At 34.4% G+C, this 23,015-nt stretch overlaps 2 pseudogenes; one reads left to right on the top strand and one right to left on the bottom strand.

Annotated features, from left to right (window-relative positions):
• The first annotated feature begins 1,639 nt into the window (after positions 1-1,639).
• On the top strand, positions 1,640-9,978 carry LOC120168350 (annotated as a pseudogene).
• An 8,315-nt stretch (positions 9,979-18,293) lies between these two features.
• LOC120167750 overlaps positions 18,294-23,015 on the bottom strand; it is a 45,941-nt pseudogene continuing 41,219 nt past the window's right edge.

Below are 23,015 nucleotides of genomic sequence, written 5' to 3'. Positions count from 1 at the left end.
TGAACCCTAAGTCGTCCGGTGGATTTCAAGATTGATGTGAAGAAGAAAGGGATTTAGAAGGATTTTGTGTCAACAATCGTCAATTGCTTAAACTAGTCTTAGAGGATTAATATTTGGTTCAAAGAACGAATGACTTAATTGATTAATTTTAAGGAATTATAGTGTTCACAGAAAATCGATGCACACTAGAGACCATATCAACTGAAAGGTAAGAACTTGATGTTCCATAATTCATATTCAAAGTATTGGAGTGAACAGGGGTGCTTATCGAGCGAGCCGATCGTAAGTTAGGTAGTGTTTGACTCATACTCGTTAAAAAAATTTGTTGCTCAACTTATTGCTCATTAAGTTCGATGCTCGTTGCTCGTTAAGCTCACCGAAATTTTTACCTTATTTTCTTAACTATAGGTTAAATTTACTAATACTATATAGAGTTTAATATAAACATAAAGTAATAAATTTAACCAAAAAAATTATCAAAAGAGTATATGATTCAATTTCAAAGTCTAAACTCCGAAATAACAATTCACAAATTCATTAAAATAATAAATATGTTTTGATTTTTTAATGTAGTAAAATATTAATTAATAATTTATCAATTTTTATTGTTTATTATAAAATTAATAAATTAGTAATTTATCATCTTTTTTATTATCTATTAGTAAATTAGTATTTTTTTAATGAAATAATTTTTTAAGATAGTTATTAAAAATTATATAAAAAAATTAATGAATTACTCACAAATTTATCGAGTCGATTGGACTTTGTCGACTCAACTCATTATGCATCCCTAGGAGTGAACATTATGAGTTGTTCATTGTATTATTTAGACTTGTCGGATTAGCAGTATCACTCGAGGATTCTTCAAAAGGTACAGCCTAACCTTTTATTAAATTGTTAGTGTCTTGAATCCTAAACCATTTAAGTAACATAATAATTCTCTTCTATTCTTTTATTAACATATTTATGTATAAGAATTTATTCACCTACGATTGGAAAACTAGTGATTGATTATATCTCAAAAGTTTTAGATTTACTCATAATGATTAAGTTATATTTAGTTTTATTTGTATCTTTTCAACTATTCTATCTAGATATACTTTTTTTTGTTTAATTAATCTGATGTAAGTATAAATAAATATATACTTAAAAATAATTTTTAATTATTTGACATAAAATTAAATATTAAACTATCTAACACTGAATCAAACTCTATTACGTCGTTTTAAAAAATAATAACGATTTATTTATCAGTAAAGAATAACCCTAGACAAAGCCACTAGGTATACATCGTTAATAATTCATATCTATGTATATCATACATTATAAACTCATTTTAGTAAAATAAATATGTAACAGTACAAGAGTACACTTCGGGCGGGTTTTAAGTTAGCAACTATTCTGTTGATAAAATTCGGGAGTTCGCGGCATTTCAATTATTTTTTTCAAAACTGAAATAAAAAAATTAAATTAAAATATTAAAAACAAATTGTTATGGTTCCCTGCTGTCTACCTTAAACGCACCATTCCCGAGGGAACTTAGTCTTCCAAATGATTTCCCGGGTTTTCTTCTCCTTCCTCAAAATTACTATTTTCTTCAAAATTTAAATTTTATCTTTTACGAAGGAAAAAATTATATTCTCTCCTGTTTCGCTACGTGGTGATCAATTTGATCATCATAGTTTCAATGAAATAAAGCACGCATCATCGTAATGCCGTGAATGAAACAAACGACATGTCGTCGACGGACAATAATCAGGACCAACCGCCCACTCCGACGGGAAGGATGACGGTTACGTTGTCGACATCATCACCTTCTTCATCGACGTCGAAGCTCCGTAAGATCCCCGGGATCCTTATTCAGCGGTCGTGGAGCGAACCTGCGGAGAAATCTGACGATAGCAGAAGCAGCGGGGATGACGTCGAGGATGATGATGATGAAGCCGAAGATGAAGTAGATGATTACGGTTTCGGTCTTTTTGGTTTCAGTAAGAGCGAGTCTCTAGAACTGAGCATGGGCCGTGACGATGATTCCATAATTCTAGCCTCTACCCTCGGATTGAACCGCATTAGAACGAGATCCTCTCCCCTTCCGTCTCCTCTCAGGTGCTATTCCTCTTCGAGAAAGCCTTCAAATCTTGGAAATAAAGGTGTTAAGCTAGGAAAAGTCGCTATTAAGGAAAAACTAAGGGCAGGGATCGAAGGCTGCACTTCTCAACTTCCTAATCTTTACCCCATTGATCAAGGTACCCATCACTTTCTCCTTTCTCTGCATAGAATCACTTTTTTTACCTGTTTGAATTTTAGGATCGAATTTTGTATACATTAAAATCCATTAGTTACAATGTTAGTTTGGAATCCTGTTGGAATGTGGAAATGAACGAATAAATAATTTCGTTTTATAGGGAAAAAGTATCCATGGAATCAATCAAAATCACTAAGGCTCCATCGCCACTCAGTACGGAGGTAAATTGATAAGACGTGTTTTTTTAGAATGGATTAGACATGTAAGATAGTACTACGTAGTAAGTATAATCTCGCAGAAATAGTTTTGCAATATTATTTGTTTTTCGTGGAGTAATCATGTCAGTTTTGCCGAGGAAATGCAGTCACCGCGTTTCCAGGCTATACTGCGTGTCACCAGTGGGAGGAGGAAGAAAGCTCCTGACGTGAAAAGCTTCTCTCATGAGCTTAATTCCAAAGGAGTACGGCCTTTTCTTCTCAAGAAATCTCGTGCTTTAGGCCACATGGAGGTAACTTGCTCCCTTTTAATTGAAGTACAACCACAAAAATTGAAAGAAAATGAAAAGGGGAATTAACTGCGAGTTATTCAACGAGCAATTCAATTTTTCATCAAGTCCTCAAATAATTTTCACTAAGATCTTTTCTCACAATGGCTTCAAAAAACACAATTAAAGAGCTTTTAATAGTTGCTGTCAAAGTCTACTTAAATTTCTTAGCAGCTTCTTGATCTTGGTTTATCTCCTTGTTTTAGCTGTAATATGTTCATAAATGTATATAATGAATCCAATTTTCAGGAGGTTCTGCTTGCAACCAGGATGAAGTTTGACATATTAAAGGAGGAAGTGAACGCTGATTTGGGTGTTTTTGCTGGAGATTTGGTAGAGAAGCTTGAAAACACATCAGATTCTCATCCAGGATGGAAAGAGAGTTTGGAGGATTTGCTGGTTGTAGCACGGCGTTGTGCAAAGATGCCGGCTTGTGAATTCTGGGTCAAATGTGAAGGCATTGTTCAGAATTTAGATGACAGACGGCAGGAACTATCAATGGGAGTCCCCAAACAACTACATACCCGCTTGCTTTTTATTCTTACGAGGTGCAGCCGGCTTGTGCAGTTCCATAAAGAGAGTGGTTACGAGGAAAATCACATTCTGGGGCTTCATCAGTTTAGTGATCTTGGAGTTTATCCAGAACATATGTATTACTTTGCACTCCATGATATTGGTAATCAAGTAAGTGGTGGAAGTGGTTGTAGCACGGCGTTGTGCAAAGATGCCGGCTTGTGAATTCTGGGTCAAATGTGAAGGCATTGTTCAGAATTTAGATGACAGACGGCAGGAACTATCAATGGGAGTCCCCAAACAACTACATACCGCTTGCTTTTATCTTACGAGGTGCAGCCGGCTTGTGCAGTTCCATAAAGAGTGGTTACGAGGAAAATCACATTCTGGGGCTTCATCAGTTTAGTGATCTTGGAGTTTATCCAGAACATATGTATTACTTTGCACTCCATGATATTGGTAATCAAGTAAGTGGTGGAAAGGAAGAGAGTGAGAAGCAGAGGAAGAAACCAAAAGGGCAAGAGAAAAGAAAGCAAGATCATGTTGGTCAAAATTTAAGTAGTACAAATGTAGTTGCAGAGGCTGAAACTGACAAAAGTGTTGATTCAACTTCAAGCAGCTCTAGGATGTCATCTTGGAAGAAACATCCATCTGCAGCTGAGAGAAATCATAAAGGACATGATACACCAGATTCAAAAGCCAAAGGTAGAGCAGGACAATCTCCTGCTAAAGATGAGACTTCTAGAACTGAACCTCTAGAAACTCCATCAGGCCGTCCTCAGTCTTCTCGAACACCAAAAACTTCTTGGCCATTCTGGGGTGATCATCAAAGTGTAACATATGAAAATTCAATGATTTGCCGCATTTGTGAGGTTGAAATACCAGTTGTACATGTGGAAGAGCACTCTCGGATATGTACCATAGCTGATAGATGTGACTTGAAAGGCTTAACCGTGAATGAACGTCTTGAAAGAGTGGCAGAAACCCTTGACAAAATTCTCAATTCATGGACACCAAAAAAGCACACACAAAAGTATAGACACTCCACGTGAAGTTTTTGAGGCTACAAGAGTTTCTGCATCAAGTATACATGAAGATATTGATGATTTTTCACCAAATCATAGTAATCATTCTCATGAGAGCTCTGATGACATGCTTGATTGTGTCCCTGATGTTGATAATGCATTTCTTATGAAGGATCTGAATGGTCTGCATGATGTATCATGTGAAACACATTTAAATCTAACCATGCTCGATCTATGCACAAAAGCTTCATCAGGAGGAAGCTTGACACCACGATCACCATTGTTAACTCCAAGAACTAGCCAGATTGAATTGCTATTGAGTGGACGGAGAAGAATAGCAGAGCTTGAGAATTACCAACAGGTTATCATTATCATGAGCTTTATTTCTTTGTGTTTAACCTTGTCTTGAATTAATTCTCTGTAAATACTTATTCAGATTCCCTCTATATTATTCAGACTCTGGTGTGAGTGTTGGACACATGTATGTACACGACAAGGGTATAGTTAGATTTTTCTAAGTTCTTCCATATATTTGGATTATACTTGGAGGTCAAATCCTCATATCTATGTGTCAGATATAGGTGTCAAACACGATTACTTAAAGATAAAAGAAGAGGCCATGCAACATATGATGCCTTGTACTAATTTTGTTTAGAACATGATCCCTGTTGTTGGTTTCTTTCTTATCGTGGATTTGTTTATATCCCGTGCTATTCTACATCATAAAGGCGGTTGTCTGGTTTGCTGTATTATTATTTTATTTTCTATTGGGAAATGTCAGATTTTCATGTTTGCTATTTGCAATGACTACCATGTAATTTTATTTTCCTTCAAAATATCTAGTTTCCGTGGTATTCTGTTTTGCATTAGTGATAATCTCGAATTAAGACATCCACAATTACTCTCATGTGATTTTCTAAACAGAGATCTTATCACCATCATTTCAATTGATTGAGAGTTCAAGATGCATACTCTGGTGTTAAGTTTAGAGTTTTTATCTTAAATTTGCAGATACAAAAGCTACTAGATATTGCCCGCTCTGTTGAAAATGCAAATTATTCTGATTACAATACATTGGAGTTTATGCTTGAACGCCTGGATGAACTAAAATATGCCATTCAAGATAGGAAGGCCGATGCCCTTGTTGTAGAAACTTTTGGAAGACGCATAGAAAAACTATTACAGTAAGTGGGCCTTATTCAAAACTTTATAGTCACATTGTTGTGTTTTCAGTTTGTTAATAGGTTTTCTTTAGTTAAATTCATTGGCAAATCTAGATATGGAATTCAGCATATGTTTCCATCACTAGTTCATTTACATAGAAACTTCATATTGGCTGGTTTTTATGCCATATTCAGTCATACCTTATATATATTTCTTACTTCTTCTAATGATAGGGAAAAATATGTGCAACTTTGTGGGAAGATAGAGGATGAAAAAGTTGACTCATCGAATAATATCCCTTATGAAGATAGCTCAGTAGATGATGATACAATTCGTAGTCTACTAGCAAGTCCAATCAATCCATATGCCAAGGATCGAACATCTATTGAAGATTTTGAAATAATAAAGCCAATCAGCAGAGGAGCGTTTGGGCGAGTTTTCCTTGCTAGGAAAAGAGCAACTGGAGACTTATTTGCTATAAAGGTAGGTACATATATAACCAGAAAATTGCTGACGGTTACAAATACATTTACCTGATAACTGTTTGTTGTAACTAAATGTTATTTCTACTTCTACAGGTTCTGAAGAAGGCAGACATGGTTCGTAAAAATGCAGTTGAAAGTATTTTAGCTGAGCGTAACATCCTAATATCTGTCCGCAATCCTTTTGTGGTGAGCCTCAACATTACAATAGTTTAAGGGATGCAATCCGTATGTAACTTTCTGATATTGCTACATCTGATGATCACACAGGTCCGTTTTTTCCTCCTTCACGTGTAGAGAAAATCTTTACTTAGTCATGGAGTATCTAAATGGTGGAGATCTTTACTCTTTATTGCGAAATCTAGGCTGCTTAGATGAAGATATGGGGCGTGTATATATTGCAGAAGTTGTAAGGCCACAATCTTATCTAGAATTTTATAAGGAGATTGCATACCTGAGTTGGACTCAATAAAATTCTCTCATTTGGTACACATTGTTTTATATTTCGCAGGTTCTTGCATTGGACTATTTGCATTCTTTAAATGTTATTCATAGGGACCTGAAGCCAGACAACTTGTTGATTGGTCAAGATGGGCACATAAAGGTCAATATCTTTGATTTTAATCATAAAGTTGTTTCTACACTGAGATATACTATGAAATATTTTGTTTTTCTTGCAATTTTTTTGAACTCTTGTAATTTTGATGCTGCAATGAGAAAACTACACATCACTCCTCGTGAAGATTTAACCCTTCTGTTACAGTTGACAGATTTTGGGCTCTCAAAGGTTGGTCTTATCAACAGTACAGATGACTTATCAGGTCAATCATTTAGCAGTAGTGGATTTATGGAAGATGATGAACCCAAAGAACAAATTTCACCAAATAAAGAACGGAGACAAAAGCATTCAGTTGTTGGCACTCCCGACTATTTAGCACCTGAGATACTTCTTGGAATGGGACATGGTCAGCCACTATCTACAAATCAGATAACACATGCACTGTGAAGTTTAAAGCTTCCTTTTTTTCTTGATTATCTTTTGTTCTTACTCTATTTAATTTGTAGGTGCAACTGCTGGCTGGTGGTCTGTAGGTATCATTCTTTTTGAGCTACTTGCAGGGCTTCCTCCATTCAATGTTGAAAGTCCACAGGTAGGTCACACAAAACTTAACGATTTTGGATGATGGTTATGTATGTATGTATGTATTTGTTTTCCTCTTTCTATCAGATCATTAATTTTATTAAGTATAGAAAAATTTTCATGTAATTTGAGCTCGTGTTTGTCTGGTTCTCAATGTGATGACATTATGAGGGGTCAGTCTATCTTAATACACTGCTTATGTACTTCTGTAAGTACCAAGTTAATTTATGTAAAATGAACACGTGATTTGATTAAGATGATATACTAACCTTTGAAGCAAAGATACATATATGGAGAACTAAAATAATTGGTGTGGAAACCACTACTGGTGCTTTTAGCCATGATTAAACAAACTCTTAAAATACATCTTACCATTAACCCAAAATTTCAAAAGGAAAATAGTGAAAAGGAATCCTGAAGCCATCCCATCACTACCTCACTTGTTTTATTTATTTTTAAATTGTGATAGGCTCTAAATATAATTTAAATTGATGTATCAAAAAGCTTGTAGTTTAGGATGCTAAAGTATTGTTAGCAAACGATTTTGTTGATCTGTCAAGAAGTACTGGCAGACTCTAGACTACATATCCACAAATTCGCATTGTACATGGATAAGTAAGAAGAACCTTAGGAAATCCAGCGGCTCATTTTTGCAACGTATAATTCTTTATATAATTCTAAAACCTACTTTTAGACGCTACATCGTATAGTGTTGTGCAAATCTGGATTTCTATGTTTTCTTGTCTCCAGTCTAACCATTGGATTAGATTGCAAGCATTTACTCATAGGCTCTAGATTTAGGCATCCTTCAATTCAAATAGAATTCTCTGAACATTGATTTAATTTTTTCATTCTTAATGTTATATAATTGATAGTGGTTGTAGCTTGACATTATTACCATTTTGTTGATGATTACAGCTAATTTTTGACAACATAATGAATAGAAATATTCCCTGGCCTAAGGTACCAGAAGAGATGTCATACGAAGCATATGATCTGATTGACAAGTAAGCTTTACAAACAAAGAATTCTGAAATTTATGGATTTTGACCATTCATTCCTTCAATAGTTTTGGTGTCAATATAATTCTCATTACATGATCATGAGACAAGAAGTGGATTGGTAAATAACCTACATAAATAAACAAATTTCAAAGAGCATGACCATAAATTGAATGGAGTCCCTATGACCCTGTCTAGTTGGTGACTAGAAAGTTCTGTTGAATGTATGTCTGAATCCATCAGAAAAATAAATATAAGGCTTCATCCTTATATGGAAGATTTAATTAATCATGAAAAATAGTCAACGGCATCCATCAGAACCATATTGACCCTGGGGTTAGTTATAGTATTGGGGCTCTTCAGCCCTTCTGTGGGTTGAGGACTTGTGGAGACATTTCCTTATGTCTAAACCCTTCTTTTGCTCCCTTTCAGATTGTTATCAGAAAATCCAGTTCAAAGGCTAGGAGCCACTGAGGTAATTGCTTATGGAGCCCTTGGCAGGGACTTCTTTACAAGTCAAAATTATGTTAACTGCTAATTGAATATTTCTGATAGGCGAAGCAACACATTTTCTTCAAGGATTGGAGTACTCTTGCAAGACAAAAGTTATTTAATGTCATTTATCATTAAAGCAAATTCAATTGAAGAACAAGTAAAAAGGATTAGCCATTAAAATACTGTAGCACTTAGTGGATTCCTTACTGGGATGCAGGCTATGTTCATACCATCAACTGAAGCAGATGACACTAGTTACTTTATGAGCCGGTACCCCGAAGATGAACAAATTCATGGAAGTAGTGACTTCGATGACTTGACTGACACCTGCAGCAGCGGGTCACTCAGCAACATGCAAGATGAAGATGTATGTCCAAATTTTAACACACTATTTTTTCTGTTTATGGTGGATGATATCTTGATGAAGCTTTTTACATTGTTCCTTTTATAGGACTATATAGTTTCCAAATTTTATAGGACTTCATTTAAATGAAGATTTTACATTGTTCCTTTTTAGATGAAGAAAAAGGCTCCATCTATAAACAGTCAACAAGGACTAAATATCGGTGTCCCTAGAGAGGAGACTAAATAATTCTTTAATGTGACGTTTGGTAGGAGTGTTATTTATATCTCATGTTTTAGTACTAGTAGTTAGCTATAACTTCATTGGGTAAATTTAGCCACTCACACGACTTAGATTGAACAAAGAGAATGAATAAGTATCGCTTATTTTGAATAGGAATTATTTTTCGCTTGAGTTTTTATTGATTTTTCTAGTTTATAGTTTAGATTTGTGCTGTTTTCTTTTTTTAATTTTGTCCTTACATTATTACTTATGTATCAAAGGTGGCATTAGAGTCATGAATCATGATTACATATCCATCTTAAGAATTGCGTAGATATGATATTTTATTGGAACCGGTCGAGTATGGACCATTGTCGTTCTGAGAGTTCTTATGCCTATGAACCAGGGAGACGAATGTGGCAGTTTGACGGACTTCAGCGCCCCTTCCCTTGCAGTGAAGTACTCATTTAGTAATTTCTCATATAAGGTGAGAATGAAGACCATTGCTCACTATATAGTTTCCTTTATAACTTAGAAGACGAATTTGAAATAATTATTTAGAACTCATATTGGTGCAAGTGGGAATCCAAATAATCCCCAGGCACTGAGGAAAGTAGTTGTTTTGTGGAAAAGAAGAATACTCATATGAGCCCTTATTACAATGTTGCAGTCATATTGTAGAATTCACTGGAGTTTTCTGTTTTTTTGGACAGAATTTGTCTCAGCTGGCTTCCATCAATTATGATCTGGTTGTAAAGAACGCCAAGGAATCAGCAGAAGCCCCCAAACCCCCTGAGCCATGACTGGTTTAGCCAACGTGTATATGCGATCATATTTGTTCATTTGTTCTCTCATGTGTAAGTTTCATCTCTGACAACTTCGTCTTTCATCTGCGATCCCATAATGAACGATTCTTTTCCCCGTAAAGTTCAGGACGACGCTCATTGTCTCAACATGGACTCCGACAGAAAGTGGATCAGTCGATTTTCCCGATGACAATTATATGCCGACATTTCGTTACAAAGGATGCATTTGTAAGCAGCTAGCTGTGCAAATGAACTGCAAAAGCCTGTCATAAGTTCTGCTTTCACATTCGACCCTCCTGTCACCTTTCGGCATCTTCTAGCTCCCCACTCTGCATGCCGATAACACCCCTCATCTTACCCGCTTTAGTTTCCTTAATGTTGTCATCTTTTCTTGTACATAATTTATGCTTTTTTTCCATTAGATTATTAATGAAATATTCATAAGCTTATGCTGCCATATTTCATTGTTAAAGCAGCGAAGAGATGTTCAGGGTAGTAATCATCGCTCAATTTGTGCATGCTTTTAGAAGTGAAGCACTAAGCAAGTAAGTATTTCATTACTTGAGCGTTTTAAGGGACTTGTGAACAACACCCAATTAAAATGTGAATTAGTATTTTAGTAATCTTTTAGCGGTAATCATTTTATACTAGAAACATTTTATGCCTTTCTATTAAAAACGTCTTTCATGCCCGAAAACACCTCTAACCCTCTTTTTTATTATTATGATATTTTGGGTGATTTAAGATTTTTAATATTTAGTTTAATTTTAGGTATAATATAAGGTTACCTTCTAATTTTATGGTTCATTTTTTTAGGATTATGAGAGAATGTGTTTAGAGTTATGGTTAATTATGATAAAAAGATAATATTATAAAAATATACGAACAAGAGAGTTTAAGGTTTTGACGTGATGTTAAAAGAAAAAATATGGATGTTAAAAGAGAAAAAAACTAAAATATATAATTGTTTTGAGGGAGGGGGAAAAACAAGAATTATAGTGCACAACTTAGTTTATAAAATACTTCTTCAAAATGTAAAATATGGACCACAAGTAAATAATTATTTAGAATAACTTAGTACGTGGAACTTTAAACTTAAAAAATAGGCGACATTTAATCATTCAAATTAATAACAAAATTAATTATATTATTGTCTTAATGTTCTAAAAAATAATAAAAAATTCATTAGAAATTCCACCACATGAGAAATATGTTTTTGGAATCTTCGCAATGCAAAAAAATCGATGGAATGTTGCAGATATGGTTCTAAAAAAAATTCTTTCTCTCTTAGATGCATCAGATCAAGATTATACAACACTTCATATTCCTCTCGCGATCTCTTCTTTATGAAAAGCAACTGTATATTCAAGACATAAGTTACTTCAATTATACCCAACATAGGGGCTTTGTAACGGCCTAAAATTTTTAGTCAACGCATATGAATTGACTTGTGAGATCTACTGTCACACCTCAAAATTTGAGTTAAAAGATTAGCAATCCATTAAACTTATTATAAAGATTAAATAGGTATTTTATTAATAATTGTAGGTTAATTTGTAAACCAATGACGATTCAGGGACTTGACTTGTAATTTTCCCCTTTAAATCTTAACTAAAATATTACCAAGAAAAATAAAATAAAATAAAATGTGGTTCATAAGGCTTATGAAGCACAAGTAAATAATTACTTAGAATAACTTAGTACGTGGAACTTTAAACTTAAAAAATAAGTGACATTTAATCAGTCCAATTAATAACAAAATTAATTATATTATTGTCTTAATGTTCTCAAAAATAATAAAAAATTCATTAGAAATTCCACCGCATGAGAAATATGTTTTTGGAATCTTCACAATGTAAAAAAATCCATGGAATGTTGCAGTTATGGTTCTAAAAAAACTCTCTTTCTCTCTTAGATGCATCAGATCAAAGATCATATAACACTTCATATACCTCTCGCAATCTCTTCATTATGAAAAGCAATCGTATATTCAAGACATAAGTTACTTCAATTATACCCAACACAGGGGCTTTGTAACGTCCTAAAATTTTCAGTCAACACATATGAGTTGACTTGTGAGATCTACTGTCACACCCCAAAATTTGGGTTAAAAGATTAGCAATCCATTAAGTTTATTACAAAGATTAAATTGGCATTTTATTAATAAATTTAGGTTAATTTGTAAACAAATGATGATTCAGGGACTTGATCTATAATTTTCCCCTTTAAATCTTAACTAAAATATTATTAAGAAAAGTAAAATAAAATAAAATATGGTTCATAAGACTTGAACCGTGACCACCTCAAACCCTAACCTAAGGCCTTATCAAATTAGGCTAGTCCATTGTAGTTAATTTGAAAGGTAGAAAATATCTAATTTAGTAAATACAAATTTTGGCCAAACCCTTATTTCCAAGAACAAAACACCCCCGATTTGTGAACCAATCTAATTCCTAAATTTCTTAAACCCCAAACCTATAAGTTCACAGCCAATCATCTTACCGTCGACCACCGTTTTCCGGCCGTCTGCAACGACCACCGCCTCCACCTTCGAGACCAACATCAACCCGCGACCCAACCCCTATCGTTGTACCACCAAAATTGGCCACCGTTCGTCGCGTAGAAGGGAGAAAACTCGGTCATTGCCCCTCATCGTCAATCCTAGCTCCGACCAGCGCTGCACGTCACGACCAACTCCATCCAGCGCGCCCGACCACACGAGCAAACCCCTGTTAACCATTCCTCACCAATCACCATCTTTCGTCGAGGAAAGGCGTTTGAAGTTTCGCTGAAAACCCAAGCTTTTCCTCTTGTTTTCATGATTTTTTGGTTGAACCCGATATTGGTTCGCCTCACTGTCCTCACCACTGTGCTCTCTGACTGCCTCTGCCTAAAACTTGACTGGTGGATCGCTCCACTGTCGCTCCGTCGTCGATCGCCATGGGTAAGATCCTGATTCATTTTCTGTTTGGTTTTCCTCATTTTTGGTTGGAAATTTGGACTGATTTGATTAAGTTTTTAAGGATTGAAGCATTCTAGTTAATCAGTTGACCTACCTCACCCCGTTTGCCACCACCACACGCCGCCACGTGTTATTCCTAAGGATGGGCTAGCCTCATCTGTCATGGAACCTCGTAGAATCGGTTTGAGTCATCCCAAACCAAATCGAGTCAACCCAAATCGACTTGACTCAACCCAAATCAGTCTGACCTATTGATCGTTGATATGACCAGAGTTGACTGTGACTTTGATCAGTTTGACCGTTGATTTTGACAAAAAAAGTTAAAATTTTCAAAAAGTCATATCTTATTTTTTCGACGTCTTAAGTCAAAATTCGAAGTTTGTTTTGCCAAATTCTAACTCGAACTGATTGATGTCATTGATCATTTAAGGTACCTTTGATTCTCCCGATCGTACGTTGACTTGACCCAACTCCTCTCGATCCGTTCGCCTATGTAATCATGTGATTATCTGTATTGTTCTGTAGCCCTGTTAAATATTCAGTTTAGTTTATTATTGTGATAATGACTGTTCTGATATGGCCTAGGTTCGCGTTCTGCTGAAGAACATAGTGAAGTTGATGCTTAGTAGATTTCCCAGACTGATCACTTTTAGCGAGGCGTGTTCCGTGTGTTCTATATACCTATTCTAATTATCTGTTTGAAATGTTATGTGCACATGATTGTTTTCTCTGGTTTGAAATGTATTGTTTGATTTGATTTGACTGCTACATAACTTATCTGAATTAAAGTTTTATTTTTGATTTAATAAATTTTAAAGCATGCTTGTCTGATACATGTTCTCTGGTTATTGTTTTTATTGTAAAATAAATATACGTCTGAACTGTGGTTTCCTGCAACTATTGTTTACTGTTTGAAAATATTTTCTTCGAGGTACTATGGGATCTAGTGTGAAGTCTCTGCAGGTTAAGCTCCGATTAAGCTGGTAATTCCTCACAGACCTAAGGCGACCCCTAGGCCCAATGGGACTAGTGGTAAGGCCTTATGGATCCGAAGGCTCATTTTTAGTGTGGCTCCTCTTCTATATGCATTGGGTAAGTCCTTATGGGCCTAAGAGCACTCCCTTCAGGTGGGCTCCTACGCTTTGGCTAGGGTAAAACCTTATTAACCCAATGTGCTCCCTTAGGTTGGCTCATACGCCCTTTGTGCCTAGAGTAAGTTGTTATGATTAATGAAGCTCTATTGATCAACCAAAAAGTGCCAAGAGGGGGTGAATTTTTCTTTTGAAAAATTTGGGCATGGAGTAAAAAAGAGATAAATAATTTGCACAAGAATTTATATTGATTCGACTTATAGACCAAGTCTACATCCACTACCTTAGCTCCACACTAAGGATTTTCTAACAAATTTACTAATTTGTTCTTTCTTTTTCTAGGCTCAAGAGTATCCTTTACAAAAAACCCTTAGATTTTCAATGGCTAAACTAGAACCACTCCACTTTTACAAAGGTTGAAAGATGTAAACTACAAAACCTCACAAAGGTAGGTATTTACAATAATTAAGCTCACTAGAAAGACAATTGAAAGATTTGCAATGAGTTCAAACACATATGTACAAGAGAAAAGGGAAAATAAAGAGTGAAAGAGCTTTTCTCTTGATCTATATTGCTTGGATTTGTAAACTTTTTCAATTGTCCTCAACTTGTTTTTATATGTTGGAATGGGTTTGTGGTAACTTCTAGCCGTTGGGAATGAATTTTTCGCAAAAATAAAACTTCCCTAAACAAGGAGTATCAATACTCCTTTAATGAGTATCGGTACTACCTTTGTAATTTTTAAATAAACTAACCATTAAAGACCGTTGGGCTCGACCGTATCGATACTAGAGTTCATTGCATTAACACTACTGTGTAAAGTAGTATTGGTACCCCTTGAGTATCGATACCAATTTTTTTATTCTAGAATTTAAACAATTTGGAAAACAACTAGTAGTATTGATACTACCAAGAGAGTATTGATAATTCTCTTACCTTTGGTATCGATACTACATGAACAATATCAATATATTCATGTAGTATCGATACTGTAAAAACAATATCGGTACTACTTACCCAGAAAACTGTTTTGTGTTCAAATTCTAGTTTTAATGGAATTTGAATTATTTTTGAAAACTTTGAACAAATTCAATCAAGTCCAAAAACATTTTACCTTAATTTGTTATATCAAAATATTATAAAACATATTTCAACATAAGTCCTTATTGATATAGTTTTGGGGAACTGCATATGGTGTAAGGTTGGAGGGTAATTCTGTGTTTTAAACTAAAAACTTTACTGTCGTTTTCATACTTACATAATGATCTGATTTGAAAACTCATTTATATGTTTATTGCATTGCTGGAACATACTGAGCTCCCTAGCTCGTTCCTCCAAACTTTTCCCCTTTCAGATACTTTTGGATAAGCATCCCGAACCTGACACTTGGAGGATCGACACATTTCATACATTATTATTTTGTTGTAATGTTTTAATCTTCCGAAATGCCTTTATTTTCGGTGACATGTGCCTATATTTTAAAAATACTTCTTTTACGACTTATATTGCTTCTACTAATGATGTTTGGTTCACCCCGATACTAATTATGGGATAATTTATTTCACTCAGTCATTTATTGTTTTATATTACTCGATTTGGATTTTATTGTTATCAACTATGTTTTTAAAGATGCTTATTCATAATATGGTTTTAAATTATAAAAAAAATGTTTTGAGAATTTTTATTGTAATCCGCTAGATCTAGTCGTAACGTATAAGCTGAGTCTAGGGGATTACATCTACGAACCAATGTGATTGTGTAATTGGAATAGTTGGGCTAAATTTTGACCTAATCAAATATGAATTGAGCCCAAATGATCGTAAAAAGAATATTTCTGAGCAGGGAGTAATTGAGGAATGACTAATAGTGTAATTAAACCCTCGAATATTCAAAAAGGCTGAATTTTATTTATTTGGGTGAGGTCACTCGGGCAAAAACAACCGGAAACTCCTTTGTCTTTTGTTCATCCTTACTCTCACATTTTTCCCTTCTCCAAACTTTGTTAGAAGCTTCAAAGGTAGCAAATTTCTTGAGTTGTGGATTCATTTGAGTTTTGCAAGGGTGATAACCAACACTTCTTAGGCTTGGAATTAATCTCAATATCTTTCATGATCATGGGAGATAATTAATGAGAGGTTTTAGAAGGATTTTGAACCTCTGAGTTAATTATCATAAATTCGATTTTAGCATTCTAGGTGCATTTTCAACTTCTTTTAAGTTCTTAAATGTGATAGTAATCCGGTCTTCGCTTGTTTGATTAGTGAAAGAGCTTTGTGAAGCATCTAGTGCAAAGGGGAAGAACAAGCTTCGTGAAAATTGAGCAAAAGGCTTAAATTCGAGATTTTAGCAATAAGGTAGTAGATGGAAGCCACTCGTACGGATGGAATAAGAAAACCAATGTCAAGTTTAACGTGTGGTGGAGTGCTCCATGACTCAAAGGTCGATGGATTCATGGCTTTGTGAAAGTAATTGGTTGTTGCTCAATCTTGGATGCGGACCTATGAGGGTCCATGTTTAGCATGGTCGATAGACTTACGACGTATTATAATAGAATCGGATAGCAAAGACGTGGTAACGTTGCTAGAGCAAGGAGAATGTGTATCACACATGATGCCACATAAATTTAAGAGGTTTAATTAGTATTTTAATCTAATTAAAAAATTAAAATTAAACAGTGTTGGGAATATGGTTTTCAAAATAATATAAATTAAGAAATAACACATAAATATAATATTCATGAATATTTATTAAAATTTTTAAGAAAATTATGAATTTGAAAACTTATGTTTATAATAATAAGAAGAAGAAGGGTTAACTATAATTTTTTTGGTCATCTAAATATTTTTTTAAAAATCATTCATATACGTTTTGGTTTAGTTTTATTCATTCATCGTTAAAAAATTAATGGTGATACTGACGTGATAGATTTTATTATTTTTCAATGTTGACGTGATATTACCTTATGGTGAAACATGAATATCACCATAAATTTTTTAATGGTGGATGACCAAAACAAAACTAATTCATAATGTTATGTATGATTTTAAAAATAATAATAATTGAGTGACTAGAGCATAAACTAAATAATAAATATATTATCAAATAACTAATCTACCCTAATAATAATAATAATAATAATAATAATAATAATAATAATAATAATAATATAATAATAATAAAGGCTTCAAACAAAGGCATTTGCTGGTACATCTATTTCTATTATGTAATGCAATTAGCTAGAAATCTACAAGGCCATGACATCACACATCATAAACACCCCCATGCCCTATAATTATAAATCTAAAAATATAAAACCAAAAAGGTTGATGAGATTGCAAAGTATCCTTGCTTTTTGGCAAAGTGACACCATTCCCACTTACCATTACTCTTTTCCATAAAGTCAATAACCCAACTTAAAAAGTTACCTACTTTCATTTTAAATGGTTTCACTAATATATGATTTTATATTAAGAGATGAATTTATAAAATTTTATTGGGTTCAAAATATATTTTTAATAAAAAATACATAAAAAATTTAAAATATATGATAATTTTAAATTTTCAGGAACAATTGACCCATCCACCTCTTGATCCATTCGTACTTTAAAATTATCATATATATATATATATTATATTTTTTCTATATACCTAAATAAATCGTTATTATAAATCAACATTTCATTTGAAAGGAGGATTTATATATATATATATATATATATATAAAATGGAAAAAGTTTAATTGAATTAAACAAAGTGATAAAGTTAAGAGGTTGTTTTAGTTAAGAAGTAGTAATTAAAGTTTAAATACTCACTTGTTTTGTCTTCAATTCTAACCAACCGAAAACAGTTTAACTAGAAATGAAAACTTAATGTTCGTGTTTCTTTTTTAACATTTTTTTTACATGAGTGCAAAGAGGCTATCCCATATTTTAGGAAAAATTCTACTGTACGACAACTTAGTTTAAGATTAAGAAACGACATGAAATAAGAAGTGAAACTGAAAATGTTATAAAAATGTAATATTTTTGGTTGAGTACGACGTAAAATATTAGCTTTTTAACATTACCGAGAATGTTATGAAAAATGTAACATTTTTTGTTGTCAACCGAAAATGTTATAAAGAAGGTGTGCAACCGAAAAATATTAAAAAAATAACATTTTAAGTCATGTCCAATTGATAATATTATGTTTTTAAAAATATTTTCATTTTCTTTGTTCCTTAACCTTAAATTAAATTAGGCGGCCGTTCTTATACATTCCTATGTTTTAGGGGCACCCATGTCAAGGGAATTGACAATTTTACTGAACCCTCCAAATCCAAAATTATGATGATCATCTATGATATTCCAGTTATCCAATGCCCAAGAGGAAGTGTTTTCCTTGGATAAAGAAAACCCAACTTCACCATATTCTCCTCCAGTGAAGTTCCATGACAAGTCATTGAGAAATGCCTAGAACCATATCAAGTTCATCAATGGATCTTCCTCGTTGCCCGACTCTGACGGTGATCTCGATTCATCGGTTGAAGAATTCTAGATCACAGGGATTAATTCAGTAACATGAGAAAGATTGTCGCAATCTTTGTGGTGATGATCATTAATCACTCCATAGGATGCCTCATCTGGTTTATGAAGAGGCTGATGAGAAATGGGATCGATCCCCATCTTAATAAGCTTTCTCTTAATATGGGTGTTCCAGTTGTAGACTCATGTTTTTGTTCAGGTTTTAATTAGACATATTATTACTATTATTATTATTATTATTGACATTTTAATTTAGATTGCAAGCACAAATTACAAACAGACCCAATAGAGATTCAGGCCTCAACTACCCAGCCCACCCGAACCCAGATACAAGACCCGAATGGAGCCCAAGATCTGATCCGTTCAGACCCAGCTGACCTAAACCCGCTAGGATTTTCCAACATTAGCTGCCAGTCGCCCTTGATTCCAACCGTTGGATAAGATTTGATACAATGGTCCAAGATCGCTCAATATTAGGGTTTTTTAACCCTAATGTATCAGCAGCAGCCGCCGCCAGTGAAGACCAGCCATCCAACCGATGCGTGAGCTTCACTGCCCTACTCCTTAACCATGTGAGCCACCGCCGAACACTCCCGAGCCACCATTATCATCAAAACTAACCACACATTGCACCAAATCATCATCTACATTACAAAATATCACCAAATCAAAAACTCATTTTTAACAACCTATATCCCGAAAATTCAAGATTATTCACCTAGCAAGATCAAATGACCATGCCCCTACCCAGGAGAGTTCATTATTATCAGAAAACCATCACCATTTTTTATAACATGCAACCCTAAAAGATATCAAAAAGAGAGGATTCAGAGACAGAAAAAAGAGAGATTCGGAAACACATTCAAAAAAAAACTCGAACCAAACAAAAAAATGGGAGAGTTTACCTTCGGGTCTTCGACGATAGCAACTCCGGTAGTCGGACTACAAATCTGAGTGGTGAAAAGGTGTGTGACGATGAGGAGATCAACATAACTCGATGGTGGCCCCATCGGATGGTGGACTTAGCAGCGACAGAAGGTAGACTTTTTGATTTTTTTAGATTTAGGCGTTTGAGGTCGATTTTAGGCCGAAATAAGATGATATTTAGGGAGATAAGAGCGAGAGGGTCTTTTGGAGGATTTTTATTCCCTTCTTCCGGTGTGGATGGCCGTGATTTACCACCGGTGATCGATGGTTTTCCCCTTTCCGACGAGGGAGTTGAGAGAGTTCTTAAACTCTCTCTTTTCTCTCCCAAGATGAAGTGAAGCAAATTAGGGTATGAAGAAATGAATCCCTTTAATCGGGCTTATATATCATGCCCTGAATGACGTTGTTTCAAAGGGGAGAGGTTGCGTGTTTTGGGAAAAGGGTATAATAACAATTTAGGTCCTTCTGATTTTGTAATATTGTGTCTTAGTCATAAATAAAACTTTGTGATATTTTAATTCGAGCCCTTATCTTTCCATGTTTATTTTTTATGTTGAATTAATCGATCGGATGAATAGGCCAAGATGGGGTGAATTGGCAATTAAAATTTTGGTGGAAGCTTTGACAAAAAATTGAAAAGATTTGCACAGCGATTTGGAGTGGTTCGACTTTCTCAACCAAAGTCTACGTCCACTACCTTAGCTATCCATACTAAGGATTTTCCACAAATTCACTAACTTGTCTTTCTTTTGAGGATAAAGAGTAACCTTACAACTCCCTTAAGAATTATACTCCAAATTCTTGAGAACACTCTCTCCCAAAGAGAAATTTACAAATTTCGCAAACTTTACAGAAAAAAAACCTCACAATGTAGATTGTTTGCACAATTCTAGAACAACGAAAGAACATTCAAAGATAATTGCAATTGAGCAGAAATTGTGTTCTTGAAAGCAAAAAGAATATTGAAAGGATTTTGGCTTGAATTGCTCAAACTTGATGTTTGATGCTTTCTCTTTTGTTTCTATAGCTTTTCTTGATAAATCTTAACCATCAATGGCTTCAAGAACTTGTTTAAATACACCTTTAATGAGTTCTAGCCGTTGGGAATCAAATTGGTGATGATAGAGTCGTTGTAGTGTGAAAATTAACTCGAAATATCTGTTAGAAGCGTAGGGGTATCGGTACCCGTTCAATGGGTATCGATTCTACCTGTACAAAATTCAAATATTTCGATCATTATAAGACTAAGGGTATCGGTACCTCTCAAGGGGGGTATCAATACTTCTATGTAAATAGGTATCGGTATCTTACATGGTATTGGTACCCATTTAGCATTATGTTTTTCTTGGAGCGAAAATCAACATAAAGGGGTATCGATACCTTTGGCTAGATATCGATACCTCTTTGCATAGGGGTATCAGTACCTTATGGGGAATTCGTACCCTTTTTGCATTCGAAGTTTGAGGGGTATCGATACCTCTTAAGAGGTTATTAGTATCTCCCTATTTAAAACTCAATTTTGACTCGATTTTGGTTCGAAATACTTTGTAAAAATTATTTCAAAAAATATTTTAATAGTTAAACACATTTTTTCATTTAAGTAAGGAGTAAAATTGATACTTGAAAACTTGGAGTAATATTTGTGATATTCGATTAATTGAATCAAATATTGTATTTGAAATTGAATATAAAATCTTAAAATTCATTAACACTTTATTTGTTATATCGAAACATCAAAATGTTTTCAAAAGTCTCCCCCTTTTTAATATAACAAAACATTTTTAAAATTTTAAGATTTTCTTTTTGAAAAAATCATTTTTGAAAAAATTACTCTCACTACCCCTTACTATATTCTCACCTTTTTTGTTAAATAAAAAAGACTCTATAGTTTTAAAAAAAGTTTTCCAAATTTATGTATATATATTTATAGCTGCTAAGATCAAAGTCAAGAGAAATATTAGCCATTAGTCCATAAAATCAATATTCATAAACAATGTGTAATGGTAATTAGTCATAATTGATCTAAGATGTAGATGATGAATAAGCTAACATAAAAATTCAATTTAAGTTCAAATAACTAACTATCATTCATAATCAACCAAACAAACCAAAATACATCCAAAAACAAAAACATTCAAACCAAATATCCAAAATCCAAATTCATCAAAATGTTTAACAATACTGAGTTCAAGTTTCAACCTAAGAAAACTAGCAAGTCGAGGTCAATCATCTATCGGAGGATCAGGAGGAGATAGATATGCCCATATAGAAGCCACATCTCGTGTAAGCGCATCGAACCTAGTGTTGAGTTCCTTAAAATGAGCTTGAGTTGCTCGTTGTTGCTCTAGATGTTGTGTAGTGAGCTGAGACTCAAGAGATGTAAACCTCATGTCAAATGTCTCCATGAACGATCGAAAATATGGAGGCATTTGGCTCTCTTGCTGAGCTGGCTCGTCCTTGTCTTGGTTTACAGGATCATTGATATCCCGGAGTAGATCGTTAAGCTCTGGATCAGCAGCCGACGCCGGAGCAGCTCGTGAAGAGCTAGAACCTGGAGTTTTCTGAGTTGAACGAACCCATTGATCCTTGTCTCCACTCCATCCTGATTTACGCAAAGATGTGAGATTGATTTGGGTGGTAAGAGGGATGACTACATCAAGCTCTACCTTAAGCTTGGCTTTGATGAACATGTTACTAAGTAGGTAGTCGTAAACTAAAGTTTCTACACGTTTAGAAGGGACATTGTTTACGGTTTCAACGAGCTCCGCAAAGAAAATTTGTGGCAGGTTTATTTTCTTATTTTTTTGGCACAATGTATCCACCATAGGTCAAGTGCTCTAAGAGTGGAATATTTGCCTCCAGATGGTCTAAATCACCAAGAGATGATCAGATGAAGAAAACGTTCATGATGATCTAAAACACTCACACTAGACTTGGCTTTATAAGGAGTAGCCACTATATCTCGCTCATTATCTAAACCTCTATTATCTAGACCAAATGCATTAGAGATGTAGTCTGAGTCAATATGAATGTATTGGCCTAGGAGATAAGACCGAATACTCTCGGTTGTGGTCCTAGACTAATTTTGGACACAAACTGCATTTGAGTAGAAAATACGAACAAGTTGGTGGTAAACAACTAGTTTAAGCTAAAAGAGTTTATCAAATTTCCATGATTGGAGGGTAGGGAGATATTTAAATTTATTGTCTATCATGGCTTGAAGAGAAGGGATATGTTCTTCCCGAATATTATATGACTCGAAGTGGTTAACGAACGTAGTGTAGAGACCTCTACGATTTGGTTCATTAAAACACAAGTTTTGAATTATTATCTCGGGTTTATTAGGGTTTTGTGGTGGAATAGGAAGAGGATTTGGAGGTGGGTTTGAAGGTGAGATTGGAGATCAGTTTGATCGACTCAAAGATGTCCTAGGTCGTTTAGAATAAATCATGGTTTACGAAATCGAAATATGAAAGAGTACCTACAATTTTAAAACATGTATGAAACACAATCAATCCCAAAACTCAATAT

This window comes from Hibiscus syriacus, unplaced genomic scaffold (assembly GCF_006381635.1).
Source record: "Hibiscus syriacus cultivar Baekdansim isolate YM2019G1 unplaced genomic scaffold, ASM638163v2 tig00003041_pilon, whole genome shotgun sequence".
NCBI lineage: Eukaryota > Viridiplantae > Streptophyta > Magnoliopsida > Malvales > Malvaceae > Hibiscus > Hibiscus syriacus.
The sequence above is the reverse complement of the archived record's forward strand: the minus strand, read 5'-3'. Positions and strand labels throughout refer to the sequence as shown.